Raw genomic sequence first — 21,900 nt, 5'->3', positions numbered from 1 at the left:
CCCTTTCCCCACTGTAGTGCGATCCTGAAGTTACTATATATAGTGGGGGTGGGGGCACCAACTCCCATATTGTGGGGTGTGGGGGGCTTAGCCCCCCACCTAGTTTGGTTTTATATTATATTTCACCGAAAGCTTCAAAACAATACATTTTAAACCATAGACATGCATACTTACAACACCAATGACTAACACTTTCCAGAAGACAATATATACCCAAATTAAGTGGGGAGATATTCCCCCCACCCCATAACTATATATACTAACTCCAGGACTGTACTTCAGTGGGGAAAAGGGCATATACCATTTACTTGCCTTACAGTACTCTACACAATGCCAGTACTTCACTTCAGTGAAACGAGATTCGGTAGATTTGAGCTTTCAGCAATTTGGTTGGGGTGAACTGAAATTCATTGCAATGAGCTTTCAGTGAAACAAAGTAGACCCATATATATATATATATATATATATATATATATATATATATATATATATGTTTTACAACTACTGGATGCTATTGATAATCATAGTTTATCATGAAGTAAGGCTAGTACACTGTAGAACAGTTTACCAATGCCCTTAATAAGTTATAGATACTGTTATTTAATGAGGTAGGACCCTGTATGCAGTCTTACCACACTGTGAGGCTATATTACTCTACACATAGACAATATAAGGACATGGCATAGCAGATTTCATAAACAGAGCATAACCTGTGTAGATGCTGGTGCCAGTGGTGTAACGTACAGTCTGCCTGCTACATACATGCACTTGTCATTGCAGTGACCCCCCACATAAATAATGCTCAGCATACAGAGATCTGTATCATATCAGCATTGCAGTCCAGAAAAAAGTACAAAATCTCCCCTTGCACCATGGGAAAAACTCTATGTCCAGTAGATTTCCATGTGGTGTTGGCAACCTTCCTATCAAACTACTCCCTTCCCCTCACATTGTCACACACCTTCCACAGCACCTGGTCAAGTCATTACCATATTACGGTAAGGATTCTAGCTCTGCTGCACATTGTGATACTCCTTTCATAGCATCTGGCCCCGTCATTATCATATTATTGGTAATGATTCTAGCTCAGACCCACATTGTGTCACTCCTTCCACAGCACCTGACCCAGTCATTATCATATTATGGTAATGATTCTAGCTCTGCTGCACATTGCGATACTCCTTCCACAGCACCTGGTCACATCATTATCATATTATGGTAATGATTGTAGTTCTGCCCACACTGTGACACCCCCTCCACAGCACCTGGTCCCATCATTACCATAGTATGGAAATTATTCTAGCTCTTCCCCACATTGTGGCACTCCTTTCACAGTGCCTGGGCCTGTCATTGCCATAATATAGCAATGATTCTAGCTCTGCCCCACATTGTGACACTCCCTCCACAGCACCTGGTCCTGTCATTACCATATTATGGTAATGATTCTAGCTCTGCCCCACATTGTGACACTCCCTCCGCAGCACCTTGTCCCATCATTGCCATAATATGGAAATTATTCTAGCTCTGCCCCACACTGTCCTGTCATTACCATAATATAGTAATGATTTTAGCTCTGCTGTCATGCCTAATGAATGCAATATTCTATAAATCACTATGAAGCACAGTGCAATGGGGAAGGGCAACTTACTATAGGTTTATAGTTATATACTTGGCTAATGACCCCAAGGACCTTTATAGGCCAGACATGCAATCCAACCCAGTTGTGTGCCTATGCATGGTGGGTATTTATTAGGAAGCAGTATGTTAATTAGGAAGTTTCTAGAGGTTATGTGTTGAGGTGTCAGTTTGGGCATTACTGTCTGCCTCTGTCTAACAGACATACTGGGGAAGAACTGGGGAAGATTTCCAATTTTCCTTCCATTGATCAAGGTTAAATAGGGTTAGTGATGGACTCTGCTTCCTATTGATGGGAGCCTGTTCCAGAGCACATCTGTCTTGCCAAGATGTCTTATTTATGTCACAAGCAACATTTTTATCCTTGGATTTAGTGGTTCTTATGCTGTTCATTTTGTGGATGTGCAAATGGCCCATCAGCGCTGGAACTGAGGATGTTTTGTATACCAGGCATAGATCACCTCTCAGTAACCTGTAGGAGACAGAATATAGAGCTAGTGCTTTAAGGTAATCCATATACAATAATGTGTTTATACCCTGGAATCTCCTGCTAAGGAACCTTTTGGGGCGTTCCAACTGTTACATACGTCTTCTCAGGTACATGCCAAAGGGGCATTATATTCAATGATGGGTCTGATAAATGGCAAATAAAGTGTCATTATGTCTTCTTTGGTCCTGAATGCCATGTGCTTACTTATAAGTTGGGTCACATACAATGATTTTCTTACTAGCTTGGCCACACATTGGTTAAAGGGCAGATTACTGACTGTATACATATGTGCCCAGATCCATGACTACCAGGTCAACTCTTAGGGGTGTCATTGCTGGAGTAATTAGCCTGGGTAGCAGTTTTCCCAAAAGGCACTATAATGCATATATGAAGCTTAAGATGAATTTATCAGTCAGTAAATTCAGTATGTCACTGTGTTCAGTGAAGGTGGCCCTATTGACCACCACCAGTTCTGCATACTGATGAGCACTGCCTTTGAGGTTTTGGACATGGTTGTAGAAGGGCTAGTCATTGCCTTTAGCCTGTGGAGTTATCTTGACTTCATAACTGGCCTTGTTGGACTTTACTACTCCTCTTTGTTTCGTAATTTGTTTAATTAGAGTGGTCTAATCATTATGGGATCTGCTCTTCCTGATTTTAGTTATGACATTTTTCCTTTTGTTATATACCCTGTTAAGGTTAGGATTCCACCAGTGTGATTTGTCTTAGGAGTTTGTTTTGGGCTTATTTCTAATAGGTACAGCAGCCTTTATAGAGCCATGTACATAGATTTACAGGGTCTCTGTGAACAATTCTGCATAGGTTGCTGTGAACTCAGGGCATACCATTAACGGTCCAGATTTTTGCCTCGTATTTTTGGTCTGGTTCTCCAAAAATTGTGGTTTTCAGGCAAATAATTGGGAAATCATTGAGGACTGAAGTCATAAAATAATGACAGAAATTTGAATTTTTGACTTTATATCCTTTGCAAAATTCATGTTAACAGGAAACCTATTATTTTATCAACTTTCTAAGTTTATAAGAAAAGTATTTAAAAATTGTCCCTATTTTAGGTCTTTGCCACTGTTATTTATGGCTTTGTCCAGATTTCTTGCTCTAAGAGGTTGAGAGGTATGATTAGGGTTGGGAGGGGCATTTAATATTTGACAAACTATTGTTTAGTAGGATATAGTTTGCTTTGGAATAGTTCCCAGTTGTTACAAGGTTGCTGGGGTTATCAGGCTGATTTTTTTATTTTGAAGGAGACAACATTGTGGGCTGATCTCACTTGCAAGGATGTAACAGTGGGGAGGGTGCAGTGCTCTCCCATATTGGTCAGCACCATATCCAGTATGTTTAAACCTCAGGTGAGTGTGTGCATTATCTGGTCAAGGGTATTTGTATTAATAATGTCCAAGAATCTTTGTGCCTGACAGTATTAGGCAGTGTATGTTTCCCAGTCTACAGAATGGTAGTGAAAGTTTCCCATGAACAGAGTATTTGGCTTAATGGGGAGTGTCTCCAGTAGCTTTAAGTCCAAGCTATGGGTTTCTAGCGATACAGATGCTGGCCTATAGCTTGTTAGAATATAACGGGACTTTGTCTATGGTGATTTGGACTTGGATAACCTTCAGGGCGTTGTCCTGTTTAACTAACCACCTTTTGTCCCTGTCTGTGCAGATAATCACCTTAATGTGTGGAAGGCACAAGAGAAGGGTGGCAGGATGAGGGAAAAATCAAACTGGAGCTGTAGTCCTATAGTTATAGCCTTTTACTGTCAGTGTACTTTTTGCAGATTTAAACCATGTCTAGGTAATAGCACAGGTATGTAGTATATTCTCCAGAGTGAGGAGAGCTTGCAGGGTGTGGAATTTCTTGTTTAGGCTCCTAGCCTTGAGCAGTAACAACTTTAGGTTTCTTTGGGCTTTATTTACTATGTCAGTAGGTTTGTCAGTTTTGCATAGCCTAAAAAAGGCTCTAAGGGGGTGGATAAAGTTTATCAAATATTCAGATACCTAGGGGTGGCAGGTGCAGATGATCCTTTGCAAAGCAATATGATTTGTTAACCATGTCCCAGGAAACTAGGCCAATTATTGAAGTCAATCATCTTTTTTTGTACTGTGGGAATCATCCGTGGTGAAGGTATAATGTTCTTCTATACAAGGCACATACCTGCTTGAGACACATATTCAGAGTATCAACAGCATCTTTTTTCATATAGTCCAGGGAGGTATTTCTCAGGCCATTAATGCCCAGATGGACTATGACAGAATCATACTGGTACCTGTGGTGTAGTGACTTCAGTGCATGTGTAACTTGGAGGATCCTGGCTCCAGATAAGCAACCAACTCTTATCTTCTTTAGAATATAAATAAAAATGCTGGTTACTGCCACAGCACGCTTGCTTATAAACAGATAAATAAATAGGTAAATAACTCAGGCAAGCGTCGACAGAGTGAGAAATAACATCCAATGTGTAAAAAATCCAAGCAATCCGGTCTTCTGAAACAGATAAATCAGTTTATTGCACAGATGAACCACGATAAGCGCTTTCACTAACTAGTAGCTTCTTCAGATCACAAACAAGAGGCACAATAGCCATGTGCTTTAAATATCTGCATGTTAATTAATCAACCAACTTTTAAAGCAGAAGCGCCATAAAACAAAACTTGAAAACTAAATATACAAACATAATATCATTGACATCTAAAATAGACAATAGTGTATACATATTCTATTGAAAATTAAAAATTTAAAAATAACTTCATTCCATAAAGAATGTAAAAACATATTATAAGCAGCATACTATCAAGTATAAAGGTATATGCAGCCTAATACATAAATGCATGTGATAGTCATATTAAATAAAACCTTAATACATGCATAAAAAGCACATGGCTATTGTGCCTCTTGTTTGTGATCTGAAGAAGCTACTAGTTAGTGAAAGCGCTTATCGTGGTTCATCTGTGCAATAAACTGATTTATCTGTTTCAGAAGACTGGATTGCTTGGATTTTTTACACATTGGATGTTATTTCTCACTCTGTCGACGCTTGCCTGAGTTATTTACCTATTTATAACTCTTATCTTCTGCTTGCTCAGTCTGGTAAGTGGAGCATCTGTGTGTCATACAATATAATCCCTGACAATAGCCCTGAGTAATGTGTTTGCTTGACTTATGGGCTTTGCTTTTGGAGCTCCACTAAGTGTAGGCATATGATGTTTGTTGTTGCTTTCCATGAGTGAGGATAGGCATTGTCGTTTATAGGCTTAGAAGGTCTTTGAGATTTGTAATGATTGCTTTTTAGTGCCTCAGCATAACTTGGTCTCTGTGTGTGATGGGCACTATTTGTGGTGGATGTAGTGTGTGTATTCTTGACAACCTTGTCAGTATGCAAGATTTTTGCCTCTAGTGAAATTGTGTATGTGAATCTCTCTCATACTGTATTTATTTCTTTTAGGATTAAATGGCTGCCTGTTAACATAAGACAATTGCTAATTTGTCTCAGGATGCCCATATCTACCAAGCTGGCCACAGAGACATTTGAAAACTGCATATCTAAGTTGTCTGGGCCTGTATTTTTGTAGGCTACTATAAGTCGTGGTCTGGGCTATACAGAGGCCCTTAAGTAGTCTCAGGGGTTTGGCACTACACTAGGTTAGATTGTGCTAGGATATGATGTTAGTGCTGTTTAATGTGCAAATAAGCTGCTTTGTTGCTCTGCGCAACACTTTATTTTAGCCACTCTGAATTAAAGGTTTCAGTTCTAAGGGAAGTTTTATAAAATTTGCTTTCTGGGCATTTGTGTCTGTACAGGGTAATGATAACTACTTGATGCAATCACACCAAGAAAGATTATTTGTAAGTGTAATACTGCAACAAAACAACATTAACAAACTACATTACAAGACAGTTTCTAGTATTAGGGACCTTTAGAATGATTTAAAGGCAAAAGCAACAAATTATGCAAAAATAAAGCACTAGCACTGAAATACATTTGCTAAAGTTTAAGCAGGATTAACTCAGGACCCCCAGGAGTGTGGTAAGGGCACCAAGCAGATAGAAACTCTGGTAAAATGAGCAGGAGACAATTTGTAGTAAGAAAGGTTTTCTCAAGTGCAATACTGGTTTGCTGGATGGGCACTTAGTATTATGGATATCTAGAAAACAATGGGTGGGAAAGTACTTAATCAGGTTATACAACAGGCAATAGCAAAGAAAGAGGTGAGGGAGGTACCTTGGAATTCAGGTTACCATAAGAGATGGAAGCCAGAGCCACAGCCTTTTAAAACCACAACAAGAGAAGGGTGGCAGGATTAGGGAAAAATCAAACTGGAGCTGTAGTCCTATAGTTAAAATTTCAAAAATATTTAGCTTAATGTCTCAGTAGGAGGTGGGAAAGACTCAAAGAACAAGGGAAAACATTTGCAAGATAAACAGAAAGGTACTGGAATGTAAATCTAAGTAGGTATGCACAGCTATATAAAGTACTGAAACACAAACCCTGGAGCAGAATTCACAATACTGCCACTACTGCAATCCTACAACAGACTAAGGCACCAGACTATGCAAACATTTAACAGTGATGTTGTAATAAACTACTAAATGAGACTAAAATCCGGCAGCAGATCACAGTCCTGCCACAGTGGTGAAAGAAGCTACAATGACTGATTGAAGCCTCATACTGGGTTCAAAATACAAAAAGCAACATTTTACATCTAATTCTACTTGTGGAAATAGAAGTGCAGTATCATGTATAAAGAATGATAAAACCTTGCAGTAATGAGCAATCATCATACAACTGCAAATGAAGATAAGACTAAAGTCCCATAATAAACTAAAAAATGCACATGGATAACTTTTTTTGGCTAAACATGAATAAGAGAAGTACAAAAAAAGTATTGCCACACAGGTCACTATAACAGCAACTTAAAATATTTAAGCAGAATTTAAAATATTTAAGCAGAATTTACTAAGGTTTAATATACCTTACTTACTAGCTACGAAGTAGCCAGTTAGTAAGGTATGTTGCATATTATTAAGTTGCAGCTCCTGGATACAGTGTGCAAATGTGTCATAAAATACAGTTTTTCTATCTACATCTAAAGTACCAGTGTGCATAGTGCATCACTGAGCACCATGTATTACTATATGCCATTCAAATTAAGTAACAGGCTTCTATATACCTCTCTTCAATACTACAGTTTGTATCTATGAATCACAGTAATGAATGAATGTTGGTGTTCTAAGCAGGCTGTCCAGCTTGCATCCATTCAGCTGCTTACTGTATTTATGAAGAACTGGTCAAACTTCAGTACTGTTTCAGTTAAATGATGTTCTTCAAATGTGCCAATTTGCTCAGCTGGACTTTCAGTCATATCACCTATGAAGCAATTTATTTACCACATCAAGCATACACTTCGGATCTAAAATATAAAACACTCTTCATTAAACAGAAACTTTCTGAACTTTATTGTTAAACTACTCACCAGAAACAAGCCAAGGCACCAAGCTGATTAATATTGCCAGTTATTAAATGAAAAATACTAGTAATGTTTTAGTAAGCTCTTTGAGATGGTACAGTGGTGTAGTGGTAGCATTGTCACCTCACAACAAGGGGTTCTCTGGTTCAATTCTTGGCTGGAGCACCTTTTGTGTGGAGTCTGCATGTCCTCCCTATGTTCATGTGGGTTTTCTCCGGGTGCTCCAGTTTTCTCCCACATTACAAACACATGCATCTGGAGTGCTTCTCCCCAGGCCTCTGCTGAAAATTGGCTTTGTTTCAAGTCAGACTTTCTCGGTAAACAAATGTTAAATAAATAAACAATAAAATCTGTCTCAAAAATAAGCATGCAGACTTCATCTGGCAGTATTGAGGTTTTAACAAGCTACTTTTTAAACAAGTGCTTCCATCACTTATTTCCCCATATCTTTTGGGCTACATAAAGTCAAGGCAAACTTATGATCATACCTTCACCCTTGTAGCAACATACACTTTACTTAAACAACTTAACTTTGTCACCCTTGCTATATTTGACAATATAAATCTAAAATTCTTATTTAAGGTAATGTATACTTTTGATTTTCCTTCTCCTTTTGTTAAACATATCCAAGTTCTTTATAAAAATGATTTTACCTAGCTTAATATAAATAATAATTTTTCTCCTCCTATTTGTATCTCTAACAAGACAAGGATGTTCCCCTCCCCCGACCTTTTTAACCTATACACAGAACCTCTATTTATGGCACTCTTACAGAAATCTTACTACTTATTAAGAATTCTAAATGCATCCTCACTCTTTACTGCATTTGCAGATGATGTATGATGTAATTATGTACTTATCATCTATAAAATCTGAGTTACCCAAAGTTATAAAAACAATTCACATATATTCAAAATGTTATCATTATCATATAAATATTAACAAATCAGTGATATTTCTCTAAATCAAAATTTTCTTTTCCATGGAATTTGTAACTGTTATGAGGTTAAGATGTGTTCCTCTTTAAAATACCTTTGGACACATTTTAATCAAGAATGTTTTTAATCATCAGGGAAATATAACTAAAGCGTATGCTAATACAGGGAACAATATTGTAAGATGGAAAATTTTAAAACTCTCTCTGCTTTCTAAAACTGCCCTGTTTTACCTAGAATCTTATTTCATTTACTTTCTCCTCTTAATATTCCTCCTTATACATTTTCCAATAACATTATATCAGCTTTAAGTAATTTAATTTGGTCACCTTAATCTATGTGTTTGGCTTATGCTAAATAAATTCCACCTAAAAAAGGAGGTTTATGACTACCTATTTTTTCTTATACTGTTCACTTATTAATGTCGGTAGACTACTTAAAATAATAAGTTTCCTAACAACAATTCCTGGAGCCCATTATATTATAGATACAAATATGAAATCATATACATCAATATAGTTGTAATGTACTAGGTGTTCTCTTTTTTTAGAAAAAAAGAGGACATAAAATAGCTCACAATCCATGGGTTTATATATAATAAAATTCTTATAATTCAAAAATAAATGTACTCTCTAAATGTATATTCTGCCTTTGAGTTACTCTAGGATATCAGTTGTAATCCAAATGTTAAACTAAAAATCAAATGCTAAATCTATTAACTTTCCATCTAATTAAAGATGATCATGTTCATGACCTTATTTGTCATACTCCACTTTCCAGAGAATTATCAAACTCATTTTAAGCTCCCCAGAATTTATATGCCTATATTGAATAACATGTTATTTAATTAACTTAAAAATATAAGAACCTTCACAGAGAAAGTCATTAACATTAGTTTTTTTAAACCACTTAAGGAACTCACTCCTCTCAGATAAGCACGTTTCTAAGGGTTTAACTATATGGATTCCTTTACTTATTCTTTTTACTGGACAAATTCTGGCATGTCTTTGTCATATAATGATATATGAACCTCTACTTGCCAAAACAAAAAGAGTTGTCCTTTTCAAAAAACTGTTCAACACTCAAGTTTGTGATTTTAAATAACACCTATATGACCTCACTAAAAAATACAAAATATCATCCCCAAATAGCACCCACACGTTCTGCTTCCTCCAGTGATTGCTTATATGGCATTCCCTTGAAGATAAATTAAAAGATTAAGTACAATCATAACTAAAGAGTTTACCATTCTTCATATTCCCCTAAAACATGCAGTCAGAGGACATCACTGTCCTAATACCCAAGTTTGCAATGATGAAGCTGTATATTATGGGTGGGTCATTTGATTTTTATAGTTTTCTAGCAGGGTTTTATAATATTGCTTTTATTGAATAATTGTTTTTAATTAGTGGTGTATTTAAGGATCGTGATTTGGAACTGTGGGATGCATCTGATGAAGTCTTTGCCTGGATGAAAATGCAGTGTTTGTTGAGCATTTATGTGATCTGTACAGTGGCTTGTGCATATTTCACTTAGTGTTTCTGCAGAATAAACTTTATTTTACCTGGGCTGAGTGTTGGATGTCCTTTCAGACTGCCTCTTTTTTGTTTTGAATTCGCTTTGGATTTTTTGGCACTTTATCTTGTGAACTTGTTAATGTGCAGTAAACTAAACCAGAAGAAATGAGATGGGGACCTACAACACAAATCACTTGGCTTTATTATTATTTTTTGTAGTTTCGTGACATACTTTTTTACACTGGTGTGTGCATCAGGCTTTATCTACTTTGTTTTATTATTATTTTTTATTGTAGCTGACACACCCCATCCCCTAGTGCAAAGAGAGTTTATTGTGCAGTAAACTGAAGTAGACAGAATGAGACCGGGACCGGCCGGGTAGCTCTTTGTGCTTCTCATACTGAGGAAATAATGGAAAGTAACAAAAAGCACTTGTGTGTACAACGAGCGTTCAGTCGTATTGTAAAGTGCTTGACAGGTATATGCATCAAAGTGTAGCTAGTAGTTGTGAAATGCACTTTTGTCAATGAGATGTTTCCTTTTCCGTTTAGCTGTATCCTTGGGTAACGATTTGCTACTGGGAAAAAGGCACTTTTAATTAGACTGTATTTAAACATGATCCAGCTTTGAGGGGCAGGTGCAGTTTTGCAAAACTTTTAATTGTTCAGCAAAAAAAGACTTTGAATTGTATAGTGTTGCGCTGACAGCACATTTTAAATATTGCTCCTGTAAACTGTTAGTTGGCAGAATAACAAGTTTTTCATTATTTGCATTATTATGTGTTTTCTGAGGAATATGATGTCTGAAACTCAAATGTCTGTTTGTCCTTATTATTTAAGGACTTCAATCTTCATGTTTGTATCCCACTATTCCAGTGGAGTGGGTGGGGTTATACGATTATGTATGCAAAATTGATGTTAATTAGTGTCCCGGTATTTGGCCAGTCCTACCTACTTTTCATGGGCTTTTGTCCAGAATTTTGATGATTTCAGGTAGAGAGGTATGCTAGTATACAAGGCATCCCTGGAGCCTATTTTAATGAACATTTTGCACATCCCCAAAACCAACAGCATTACAACAGCTAGATTAAAAGACCTAAGCTTTGCTTGCAAAATAAATAGGACATGTTGGAGAGACAGATCTGTCTCGCAGTGAATTCTAGTTCTCTGGAACAGGCTTCTTGTCCCTCCCTGTCCCTATTTAAGCTCATCCTGGATCAATGGATAGGTAATCAGACATTCACCTCGGTCGGCACTTATGCCTCTGATGGACAGAGACAGTCAATAAATCATTTGTGGGTCACATTTTGGTTGCACAACCAGGCTTATAAGGACCCTAGCTGTATAATTATCAATGGAACTCAGTGGCTTCTGTAATTGAATTAAGAGTAACACATGACCCACATTCAAAAACTCATTATTTTTAACTTTTGGCTTTCCCAGTGGAATTACTACCCTTTTCAAAAATATTTTTTGGGAATTAAATATCACCTGTTTACAAGTTCTGCGGTAGTAGCAATAACTTTACAAATGTGCAGATTACATAATAAAATCATCAAATTGTTATCTATTATCTTTCTCATTTCATAAAAACAAAAAATATCATAATGAAAGCATTGGTGTAATCACTATTCTGAACATGTCTAGACTATTCATTCACTTTATCTCCTTTGCTCAAAATAGAGAGATACATGTATCTAAATGTGTCACTGATCTCAGATGTAATTTCTATGACAAAATCTCTGTAAATTATTTCCATAAGATTCTTTCAAATTCAATAATAAAATCCATGAGCCATATGTCTTGCCTAATCAAATGAAAGTGTGTAATAGCTAGTCCTTTAATAGTGTCTCCTTTGGTATAAAATGGATCTCCACTATTTATGTACATTTAAACATTCATAAAAGTTTCCTTTTTGAATAATTTAAAGTGAAATATACCATTCTCTTATCAAAAAAGTATATACAAATGAACATCAGGGTAGCTGAGTCCATTACTGGAACACAGTGGATAAGCGTTTCAGATTACCTGCCCAGACTGCCCATGGTAACAAATTCATCATGTACTTATTGCATGCAATGTTGATGTTTCACTGTAATAGCAAGTGAAATAAATCATGGCCAGCTTATGGCTAATAGATACAATGCATCCCTCACCAGCCCACAGTCAAGCATATGCAATAGCATTGATAATTTTACACTGATGGGGATCAAACAGTAAGAGTCACTTCTATCCACATGCAGCCTCTATGTCTAGTAATTAGAGCCCATTAAATGACTGTGTACATCTCCAGATGATCAGAGTTATTTTAAAAAGTCCATATCAGAGTTATTTTAAAAAGTCCATAGTAAGGTATTCCAACGTGTGCCACACTGACGCATACAAGTCTTTCAAATCCAAAAGAACAGCTGTTTAACTTTAGCAGACATCATAAGAGACAACTGCAGCCATCTACAGCTATTTTACCAAGTAATTATAGTCACTACTTTGATTGTATATACCCCAGTTGTCATGCTGTAATAACAAAAATAGTCACAGCAATGTATTTCAAGATTATTCTTGCAGGATCACGGCATCTACTTTGCAACTTGCTTCAAACATGTTTGCACTAGGTATGCAAGAATATTGACTGTTTAACTCGATCAAATGACTGAAAGTAGGCATATTTATCCAGACAGCCCCCATGCCCAGTAATTATAGCACCTTTGTTGACTGTGAACATCTCAGATATATGCCTGACTGTGATAACAGAAGGGTAAGGGTTTCAGTGATATATTTCAATGCTATCTTGCAGAAAGTAGTTACAGCAAATTATTCCATCTTGCTTTACACAGATGCACACTAGGCCTGTGAAATCACATTAATAACTGTTTAACTATATTCAATCCATGACACAGTCAGTTTGTTTCACCTATGCAGACAACCCTAAGACGCAGTAATTATAGCATCTTTGTTGACTGCATACACATCAGATGTCTGACTGAATAAATAATAAACTGATGCCCATAATAAAGTATTTCAACTTTAAGAAAAAGCAGCCTACCAACACCTAGAAGTAATGTACATCTCCATGTATGAAAATATTTTATAGTTAATTAGCATTTCCTGGCTCCTTTTTTAAATTTATATATTTATATACAAAAGAACTCTTATTTACAACATATTTACAAATATGTATAAACATACAGATATATAGGTACACAATTACAAATGTACAAATATATACATATATAAATCTATTTGCACATATTTATAATTTCTTTTACAATCATACAAATTTTCTTCTCTATAAGACCCCATTCCTTTTTCCAAAACCACCATCTGATTTACTTAATAATGTTGCTAAAGTCCATTTTCCATTAAAAATAATTTCATTCTTTCTTATATTCCACATAACCCATAAAATAACTTCCTGTCTATTCTTTTAGCATGCTCTTTACTCCTATGCTTATAATATACATATTTAATCACATCCATGTTTATTTTATCCACTTTTTTATATCTTCAAAAAATCTTCTTTACATAGTTTTCCCCATAACATTTTACTCTATTACATTTCAAAAACACATGTTCTGTAATTTCTTCTTCTTGACCATGTAAACATATTCTACCACTTTTCTTTTTATATGGCATATTTCCTTTTACTGGTAATTTATCTATTACCAGTCTCCACAAAAAAATCTTGACATTTTCTGATTACACCATTTACTTCTTATTTTTATAGCTTTAATTTTTTCATGTTGGTTTTTCCCATGGTTTTACATAGTAATGTTTTGCCATTACATTCTTATACTATACTTTTCTTTTACTTTATTCATTTTTATTTTCCACAAAATATTTTTCTTGGTAATATTTAATTTCTCCATTTATACACTATTTTTCTCTTTTTACCATACCCCAGAATTTATCATACTTATATTTATAGAGTTTTACTGCTAATCTGTCATCTTTTTCATTTATCCATGTTAACACTTTGTGCAAATTTACTGAAGAAGCATATACTACTGGGTTAATTAACTCTAAACCTCATTCCTCTTTATTTACAAATAAAACTCATCATTTTACTGAGTTTAATCCATTATTCCATATAAAGATAAAAACGTATCTGCAATAATTCCTTTTCAAATATTGTTGGCAACATAAATATACTTGCCAAGTATGCTATTTTCCCATTAGTACTGCATTTATCAAATAAGTCTTTTTCTGAATGATAATTTATATGTTCTCCAGAAAAGACAGTTTTTTTTATTTCTTTTATTGTTTTTTCCCATATTTTATACCTAACAAAGGAATTTCATTCATTATAAAATATTTACCCCCATCTTTACTATGTCACCTAAGCTTCTACTTTTCTCTTTACTTATATCCATCTCTAATACCTCTATGCACTCATTTGTGCAAATTATTACTTCTTTTATCCAAACCATGTGGGGGTTTTGCAATTATTATAATGTCATCTGCATGTTAACAGAACTGGAATTCTTAACCCTTCAGGTGTTATATACCATGCATCCTCCATTTTGTAATTTATTTCACACTGTTGCATTCATAACTAATGCAAAGAGTATATAACTCATTGGACATCTCTGTCTTACACCACTGTCTCTCTCTCTCTCTCTATATATATATATATATATATATATATATATATATATATATACATATATATATATATATATATATATATATATATATATATATATATATACACATACATACATATACACACACACACACACACGCACAGTAGATATAAAAAGTGTACACACCCCTGTTAAAATGCTAGGTTATTGTGATATAAAAACTGATAAAACTTTTCCCACATTTAATGTGACCTTTAACCTGTACAATTCAACTGAAAAAACAAACAAATCTGTTAGGGAAAAAATATAAAAAATAAAAATCATGCAATAAGTTAGTTGCATAAGTGTGCACACCCTTAAACTAATACTTTGTTGAAGCACCTTTTGATTTAATTACAGCATTCAGTCTTCTTGGGTAGGAGTCTATCAGCATGACATATCTTGACTTGGTAATATTCACCCACTCATTTTTGGAAAAGTGATCCAAATCTGTCTGATTGTGAGGGCATCTGTTGCAAACAGCCCTCTTCAGGTTACCCCACAGATTTTCTATTGGATTTAGGTCTGGGCTCTGGCTGGGCCATTCCAAAACTTTAATTTTCTTCTGGTGAAGCCATTGCTTTGTTGATTTAGATGTATGCTTGGGGTCATTGTCATGTTGAAAGGTGAAATTCATCTTCATCTTTCTAGCAGATGCCTGAAAGTTTTAGGCCAAAAGCGACTGGTATTTGGAACTATTCATAATTCCCTCAACCTTGACTAAAGCCCCAGTTCCAGCTGAAGAAAAGCAACCCCAAAGCATGATATTGCCACCACCATGCTTCACTGTGTGGATGGTGTTCTTTTGGTGATGCAAAGTGTTGTTTTTGTGCTAAACGTACCTTTTAGAATTGTGGCCAAAAAGTTTAACCTTGGTCTCATCAGACCATAATACATTTTCCCACATGCTTTTGGGAGACTTTATGTATTGTTTTGCAAATTTTAGCTGAGCCTGGCTGTTTTTCTGTGTAAGAAAAGGCTTACATCTTGCAACCCTACCCCATAGTCCAGACATATGGAGAATATGGGAGATTGTTGTCACATATAGTACACAACCAGTACTTGCCAAAAATTCTTGCAGCTCCTTCAGTGTTGCTGTAGGTCTCTTGGCAGCCTCTCTGACCAGTTTTTGTCTTGTCTTTTCATCAATTTTGGAGAGACGTCCAGTTCTTTGCAATGTCACCATTGTCCCATATTTTCTCCATTTTTTGATGTCTTCCATGGTATATCCAATGCTGTGGAAATGTTTTTGTATCCTTCTCCTGACTGATACCTTTCAACAATTTGATCCCTTTGATGCTTTGTAAGCACTCTGTGAACCATGGCTTTTGCTGTAGCAGGCAACTGCCTAAATGTCAGGAAAATCCTACTAGGACAGCTGAACTTTTTTGGGGTTAATCAGAGTCTCTTTAATTGATGGCAGGTGTGTACCCAAGAAGACTGAATGCTGTAATTAAATCAAAAGGTGCTTCAACAAAGTATTAGTTTAAGGGTGTACACACTTATGCAACCAGCCTATTGTACATTTTTTATTTTTTATATTTTTTCCCCTAAAAATTGTTTTTCAGTTGAATTGTAAAGGTGGGAAAAATTTTGAAATGATTTATTGTGGTCTCGTTTTTTTTATATCACAAAACCCTGGCATTTTAACAGGGGTGTGTGCACTTTTTATATTTTCTGTATATATCTATATCTATATATATATATATATATATATATATATATATATATATATATATATAGGGATTCACTTCATAACATTGAAATATCAAAATACTGAAACTCAAAATACTGAAACCAAAATACTGAAACTTCAAAATCTTGAAAACTCAAAATACTGAAACTCAAAATACTGAAAACAAATATAATGTGTCAACTCAGCTTAAACAACATAAATCATAACAATTTCTACCAAATATATGCAGGGCAAGCCCCCCTGCACCCCCCACACCTCCTGCTAATTAAATATATCAACTCCAAGATTGCACATAGTGTAGTTAAGTGCAATCTTGGAGTAGATATATAATTAGCAGGGTGAGTGCAGGGGCTTGCCCCCCTGCATATATTTGGTAGAAATTGCTATGATTTATGTTGTTTAAGCTGAGTTTATGCATAATATGTGCTTTCAGTATTTTGAGTTTCAGTGTTTTGAGTATTCAGTATTTTGAGCTTTCAGTATTTTGGTCTTCAGTATTATGAAGTTTTGTCATTTTCAGTATTTTGAAGTTTCAGTGTTATGAAGTGAATCCATATATATATATATATATATATATATATATATATATATATATATATATGGCTTAACCAGCTATTTACAAGTATTTCTACTTTATTATTACTATACACTGACATACATAATTTCCTAAGTTACTCTCTTATATTCTTTCATTATTACACATAAGATTTCACTTCCAATTGTATAAAATGCCTTATATAGGTCTCTTATCATTATTATCACCTCTTCTTATCCGTTCATAATATCATCCACAATTTATCTATCATCAATAATTCTTGACAATCCTTCCCATTTATACTATATGTACCATCTTCCATAATGTTTTTCATTTTAGTTTCACATCTCTTATAATCATTATTATTTAATGCTATCAGTCTCCAGTTTTTAATTGTCGTCTATCTTCCTTCTTCCATATGAATTTAAGCATTCCACTATATAATTATTTATACACAATGCCTTCATTTAAACATTAATTTAGACTTTAAAAAATATTTTTGACAATTCCTTAAATTTGAATTCATTTAATTCCTTATTTCATCTGAGCCTGCAGCCAAATCTATATTTACTTGTCCTAATACTTTATCTTGCTCATTTAAGGAAATCACTGTTTCTAATTCCTTATTATCTTTTTCTGTTAAAGTTTTTACTTTTCTTGTTTTTTCACTAACTTATTTTTTTTCCTTCAAGCATTTCTTGCACATATTGTACTACACTATTCATTGTCTTTTCCTGAGTTCATTCCATTTCTCCATTTACATTTTTTATTTCTCTCACTACACTATCATCTTGCTTTAAATATTTGCTTAAGTAATGATAATTCTTCTTTCCTGTAAAACATATCTTCGCTTATAAGTTTTCTTAATTCCTTTCATAATTCTTTTCCTTTGTCAAAGTACTTTCAATCATGCTGTTCTAAATATTGCAATGCATCATTATAAGTTCTTTTGCATTTTTCTTTCTTAACTTTTCCACTTCATATTGCCAGTGTAAATTTCTTTTTATGTTTTTCCTTAAATATCATCCACCATTCAGACTAGTTTTTATAAAATGTTCTCATAGTAATATGATCTTTTGATAAATGTGTTACTAATCTCATTCATTCTTCATTCCATGTTGTCTCATTTATCCTTTTTATTCCTTTTCAATTTTTTATAGATTCCTTGTTTTCCTTTATCTCTAGCCATATTACAAGATGATCAGAAAATCCTGTTTCAACTACCTCCCCTTCTCCTAGAACTAAACCTTGTGATACTATAAAATATTCTATTTCAATTTTATACATACCTATTTTATAAATCCATTAATATTTATCTCAGAATTTTAACTTATCCCATCTTATAACTTTTAACATTTTTCTTATATAATTTTCTTTCATTTTTCTTTGCTTCTTAAATCACAGTTAAAGTGTCCTGTTATTATAATATAGTCCAAAATCTGAAGAAATAAGCTTTCCCTATCTTTGCAATTAATATAAACATATATTATAATTATATATTGCATATTCCTGTTCTTTCTATTTTTAAGTCTACAATGGTTAATCTTCCCATTTTTTGCTAAAGTTACATCTAATATCATTACAGTATTTCTACAGAATATGGCTTTTCCAGAACATCTCTCATTTCCCAAATTCCAGATTATGTTTCCTCCCCATACTTTCTCTGTTTGTAATATTTTTTCATTTGTTAAAAAATTGTATCTTCTAATATAATTACATCTACATCACATGTTACAACACTCCAAGATCCATTTTCTTCTTGCTATATTCTTTATACTATTCACATTTACAGAAAGCACTCAAATTTTCATTATCCCTTTTCCTTAAATTCATATTTTCATACATTCATAGCTAATTACTAGGCTACTTTTCTTGATATGTCATTCAAAGCCTAGCCAACTTCCCTCTAAAGGTCAGGATCAATCACTGTACCTTGTGTCTGTGAGTCAGATAGCTTAACCGTTATACCAACCCCCAGTCATTAGCAGTATGTATTGATTTTCAGCCATTTCCTTTATTTTGTACTTATCCCTTTAAACATTCTTTTTCTGTCTTTTACCCTTTTGCCACTAGAATTATTTTTTCTTTTACTTCCTCCCAATTCATGTCTTCTTCATTGCTTATTTCAACATTTTCTATTTCCTCTTTATTATTTTTTCCAGTCTACGTTTTCTATTTCTCCTACTTCTATAATTTCTTCTCTTTGTTTTTTCTCTTTCCTTTTCCTTACTTGTATTTTCATTTTTGCAATCCATCCATAAATATCCAATTTTGTTACATTTTATAATTTTTGTATCATGCCCCATTTCCCCACAGATATAACTTTTTATCACACTTTTTTCTTTTCCACAAAAAATGTGTTTGGGGTTGTCTCCAGGATTTTACAATATCTCTGTTCCCCTCCACATTGCTCATGCTTGGTATATGCATAATTTTTATTTCAATATTACAGTCCCATCCACCAGTCCATAAACCCCTTTTGTCATAAACTTTTGCAATGTTGAGTACTTCATTACATACATTTGCAAATGCTCTTTCAAAGTTTGTCTTTCAACCTTGTTCAAAACTGTACATTCATTTATTTTTGTTTCACTTATAAATGCTTTTATCACATAAAGATTCCATGGACTGCAGTTTGTCTTTTTTCATATTCTCCAAGAAAAAAATCAATTGAAAAAAAACAGTGTCATATATGTCATAAAATGTCTCTCTTTGTTAATAACAACAAATGCTTTAACTCCTTTACTTTTATGCCCAAAGGCACTATTACATTGTCTCACACTTCATATCAGTTCATTTCTTTGTCTTCTTTACTTTGAATCTTTGCCATACTCCCATTTTTCATTTTCTTGTACTTTCTTTTCTGCTACTCCCCTTTTGCCATCTTTTACTTTCTCTGCATATGTTTTTTTTCATCTTTACCACTATTCTTTAGGATTGTCTCTGCATTCTCTTTTTGTATTTTTTCCTTAATATCCCCCAAAGAAATGTCACCTTCATTTTATGGCTGACTCTGCATCACCATTTCCTCAAGTAAATAATCCCACAACCCTTCCGACTTGAAAGTTGTAATTACACACCCACCAGTTCCTGAATCATCTCATTCAAAGATATTTCTTTGAAATATCTCCTCAGACTCCCCCACACAGTCTGTGGTCTTGATGTTTGCTTTTTCCTCCATTTCTCTCATCACTCCATCACCTCCTCCTCTCTCCATTTGCCTCCCTGTTTCTCGCAGTTGCCTCTGTGCCTGGAATGGGAACTTTTCTTAAATTATGTCCTTGTATAATGATGTTGCTGTCTTCTTTTGCTTTGTTTTGGTATCCTGTGGTTTTCTTCATGTACTGCGCATGCGTATGGGGCCTACATTGCTATGCTTACACAATACATCAGTGCTTTGGAAAATTTTTAATTAGGAAAAAATAGTTTGCAATCCAGACAGTGTAAGAGAGACAGGGCAGAAATATGAGGAAAATCAGGTATGTTATATAAAACTAAAACTAAAGAAACATACTTGATTTTCCTTGTATTTCTGCTCTGCCTGTCTGGTACCTCTAAACTGTCTGTATTACAAATTTAGTACTTCTCGACTTCTTAGCTCAAGAAAACTAAAAAGCCATAATATAGTAATAGAAGAGAGTCTGGACAACTGGACTTTTTTTCTATTGGTATATGTTTGATTTACAATAGGCAAGCTGGTTGGGTTGTCCAATCAGTGTGCTCATTTTGGAATATTAATGGACAGTCATTGTAAAATTAAAGTTATTCAACTTTTTTAGGTTGAAGAAATCTACCCATTTTTTAAGACTTCACCTGAGGCTGAAATCATAGCCTTTGGTGAAAACAGAGTCTTGTACATAAAAGCTACCTGACCATGGGTTCCAGTGCTTAATTTTTATTGGCTAGTTTCTGCAGGGGAGTTGACTTCATTTTGATTGCCCAACTTTTTTGGGTAGAGCCTTAGAGACTATAAATACCAGGAGGCATGCTAAATTTTGCATAGCAATCCTGCTTTGTCATGTTAGGTATCCAATAACAGAGCCTAGACTACAGCAGTTAAGGCAATATCTGTGTCATATTCAAGAAAGATAAAAAGTTCAATGCCTTATTTGTAACAACCAAGTTGCACCTCTATGACTGATTTTAGTACAGCCTTATTTAATACAGTGTCTTACTTTTTTCATTTATTAATTTTCTAACTGCACTTCTCATGGACATATTGCTTACATTAGAACTTTCATGCTGCTGACTATTGTGTTAGTGAGCTTAAATAACAATGCAGTCCTTCACCCTGTTTGTATTGTACTGTTGTTCACTTTTGTCTTGTTCACTGTAGTTGTATTATGTTTAAATAATACCGCACAATCATGCCTTTTCCTACTGTTGTACCTTTAATTACTTTTGTTACTTTTGGACAATCATGCCTCATTGCTATTATACTTTCCCTGACTTTTACTATGCTGACTGTAGTGGTACTTAGTTTAAATAATATTTCACTATTGTACATTGCTAGTCATCGATTCATTGACGTGTACTAGGCTAATGACCACAAGGGCCTATTTAAGCCTAACCATGCATTCCAAATCTCTAACAAATTCTGATGCCATTGGTAAGTGGATCCAGGGGCTTGGCAGATGAAACATTTACAAGCAGGGGACCAGGGAGGTAGACCATTTACAGGTTGCCTGTGTCCATCAGAAACATAGATGCCAAGCAAAGATGAATTTTCTGTTCTCCATCCAGTTTAAGTTCCACTTGAATTGGATTAGGGAGTAACTGTGCTTCACATGGATGGGGAGCCTGTTCCAGGGAGGAGGTCATCTCTGGGATACATACCTCTGTCTCCAGCAGGTCCTATTTATATCACAGTCAAGGTTTAAGTCTTTAGAATGGGTAAGTCTGGTGCTGTTTGTTTTGTGAATATGGAGGAGGTCTATCATGGTGAGGTCTAAGAGTGCCTTGTATGTCAGGCATAGATCTGTCCTCAA

General features: G+C 34.7%; 1 protein-coding gene across 1 annotated transcript in view; it reads right to left on the bottom strand.

Moving 5' to 3' along the window:
* Positions 1-21,900, bottom strand: part of LOC122794667 (plasma kallikrein-like) — a 526,744-nt gene that overhangs the window by 303,514 nt on the left and 201,330 nt on the right. The window lies entirely within an intron of this gene.

This window comes from Protopterus annectens, chromosome 2.part1 (genome assembly GCF_019279795.1).
Source record: "Protopterus annectens isolate FY-2018-M chromosome 2.part1, PAN1.0, whole genome shotgun sequence".
Lineage (NCBI taxonomy): Eukaryota > Metazoa > Chordata > Ceratodontiformes > Protopteridae > Protopterus > Protopterus annectens.
This window is presented reverse-complemented; position numbering and strand designations above follow the sequence as displayed.